Consider the following 3,564-nt stretch of genomic DNA (forward strand, 5'->3'; position numbering starts at 1 on the left):
ATATATATATATATATATATATATATATTTGCTCTAAGCAAATTCATAACCTTTCATTTAAGCTTTGGATTATAAGTAACCCAAGAACACAAACTGGCTATTATGTTTAAAGTATAAACCTTCCCTGGAACTGTAAGCAAGAAAACTCGCATGGATTTAGATCTACATCCACAAGAGCAAAACAAAAAAGCCAAGTTCACAAGCTTCTTCAAGATTACTTACCAGACTGGAATACCAAATGTAGAATGTTGTACATGAGGTATCTGGGAAATATGTTTTTACAATGGCCAAATCATATATCTATTTAAATGTCTGCATTACCATTCTGCTGGTAATACGTTTTATGGTGGTAGGTAGCATGTCATAAAAGTTTCAAAGAGACTTTTGTTTTGGTAGTTTCAAGTTACAGTTGGATATTCAAAAAGTGGAGAAATAAGTCAAGGTGAACTTTTTACACCATGTTTATAAATACAATGGACTCTTCACTTCTGTAACCTAATGACTCCCAAGGTAGATTGCATTATCTAATATCCTGTAACTCTTCACAAGTTCCAAAACAATTTTATTTATTTATTTATGTACTTCACAATACAACTAGCGAATTATGCCACTTTAAAAATGGTGTAGAAATATTTTTCAGTACAAACTTTGCTATACAGTATTTCTCTCTACTAACACTACATTTATAGAAGACAACAGATATTTAACTACTGTGTCAAACAGAAAGCAGAAGGTCTAACAACTTCGTGTTTTGTTAGGGCCACACATACCAATAATATTACATCAAATATAGAAATTAATGTTCATTTTTATAATAATTTTCTACTTATTCGATTCACCTACTAAATTATGACACTAAAAAAAAAAAAAAAAATCTGTCACAAAATAGACCAGTAATTTTCTCATGACTATTTCAATTTTTGTTACACCAAGTGGTTTTATTCAAGGCTTGTATAACTGATAAAAGTCCACTAACTCCAGCTTTAAAATAATAAGAAATTTTTTTAGCATTAAAGTGACATGTTTCTCAAGTTTTTCAAGTATTAAGAAACACCAAATATTTGTGAAGTTATACAATATGAAATGTGTTTTTAATATTCAACCAGTGGCATGCATGAAATTCATTATAATTTATACTCCTCAAAGAACATTATGTATTTGAACAAACAGCACAAGAACATCACATTTTCACAATACTGAAAGAGCTACACATCATTCTTTTATCCAAGCAATTTTTTAGTGTATATTAACAAGTATCTCATTACTACTACATTTTTTGTCCAATAACATATTTTTCTTCTTTCTAATACAGCAACAAAAGCAATGCTTTCTAATCCTATACATTCAAACAAAAGTAATATATAAAAATGTGTGGGTTAGTGTTTTCTGTTTGGGGTTTAGAAATTCCACCAGTAATCAACTGCTCATTTTATAGTATCTGAATTTCTTAAGCATTTGTTTGCACCTAACTTGACAGATGGAGCTTCAGTTGAATTACAAACATATAACTGTTCTCTAAATTTAGTGGAATAAAGAGCAAGACCTTTTTTCTACTTCTAGTCTTCACATCTTCTGAGAAACAATCCAAGAACTTGAACACATTACAACGAATGAAAATAGTGGGAACATAGTAGAAAGGAAACTAGATTAACATAAGAAACTTAAACAGAAAACACAAACAGAGAAGCTTTCATCATCAGAAGCATCACACAGGAGATTTCGGGCATTTCAGCAGAAATTTCTGTTTTTACTTGTAAAGCAATATCTATGACCTTATATACTACATTACACCTACATTTTAATACTAGAAATAAATAACTTATAACAGCAAATTTGTTTTTTTAAATAGATACTCAACAGTTTCTTCAGGAGCTTTCCACTAAAACACAAACCATAACTGACATGTGAAAGGCTTCTGATGATTTTTGAAGCTTTGTACTGTCAGTTTTATTTGTGTTTTAGTGGAATGTTTTTGAAAAAGCTGTAAAACAAACTGTTGAGTATTTGATTAAAGAAAAAATAACAACCTTGGTGTTATAAGGTCACTTATTCCTAGTATTAAATTGTCTTTTACACTACAGGAATTAAATAATGAATACAGAAACACTGCAAAATTTGAAATTACCAATTGTATTGAATGTTGTATTTTATGCAAGCGGTAGCATTCTAAGAAATTGAAATATGCCATTTAAAAAAAATGACATTTTAAAACAAAACACAATGAACAAAAAATGAAGATGTATAGAAAATTATATATATATATATATACACCCACAAATAACTTTAAAATTTCAACACGTATTTACTAAAAGCATTATATTCTCATAGCAATTAATTCTGCTTTGTATGTTTTTGATGCCAAAACTACTACAAATTTAAAAATATTTGCAACAGAAATTTCTAAGTAAAAAGTTTAGAGTTAACTAAACCAGAATTAAAGTGTCATGACAAAAAAAAGTGTGTTAAGAGTAGAATACTCAAGAGTTTATCAAACTAGGTGTACTTCTATTTATAGAGAGATCAGCTGCTTCAAAAAATACTCAAGATCAGGAGAAATCTGAATGTAAGTTTTGATTTTTTTAAAGCATTAACCAATTCAATGCATATCTATCCATCTTCACTTCACCTTTTCTTTCTTTTGTTCTTCAATATTCACTCTAATATTCAAAGACTCCATAAGCTAGCATTAGCAATCCCTAAGCAAGTGTTGGATTGAAGGAACGGCATCCAAAGTATAAGAATTTCTATACTTCTGATTGGTTAAAAAAGAAAGAATTGATTTACAAGAAATCAATACAGTCTATTCCCTTTCAACCATCATTATTAAAAGGCTTACTAGTTTTAACCAAGAAAACATCAAAATTTTTCTAACTTCAATGCCACATGCTTTAACACAAATTCATAAAGTGTTTTTATTATCACATGTATCTTTAAATTTATGAAACTTTTCTTGTCGTATTTTAAATAGAAACACTTCTATCAAGAGTTACTGTATGTGGTTATTTATCTTCTGATTTGTATTTTTAAAAACAACTCTGAACATAAACACATCTTAAAAAATTAAATTAAAATGAATATTTCTACAATGCTAAAACCCTTAAAATAAAACTCATGGAACAGAACTGTTTGCAGTTGTCAGAAAAAAACTTTCTTCATTCTAGTATGAGCAAAACAATTTTTTTGATATTGTATATCCATTTTATAGTTAATTTTCTTTTCCAATTTACAAAAAAAAAAATTCTAAATGTCTTATGGATAAGATTAAAATAACTAGGTTACCAAACACAAAGTCATGGCCAAGAATTTTATAGTATTATTTCATATTTTCTAAAGATGACAACTTTTTTAAACTTCTAAATGCAATTCTCACATTTTTAAATCTTGAATCCATGGGTTAAACAACTACTTTCTTTCCTAAATGAAAACTGTTTAATGAGTTCACTTAAACATGAAAACTGGATGAAATGAAAATGGTGATTTTTCTATGTATACACAAGTTTTGAAACACATGCCAAAGTAACTTATTATACATTATTAAACCACATAGGAGAATATTATATATAT

The sequence above is a fragment of the Limulus polyphemus genome, unplaced genomic scaffold (assembly GCF_000517525.1).
Source record: "Limulus polyphemus unplaced genomic scaffold, Limulus_polyphemus-2.1.2 Scaffold5406, whole genome shotgun sequence".
NCBI classification, from domain to species: domain Eukaryota; kingdom Metazoa; phylum Arthropoda; class Merostomata; order Xiphosura; family Limulidae; genus Limulus; species Limulus polyphemus.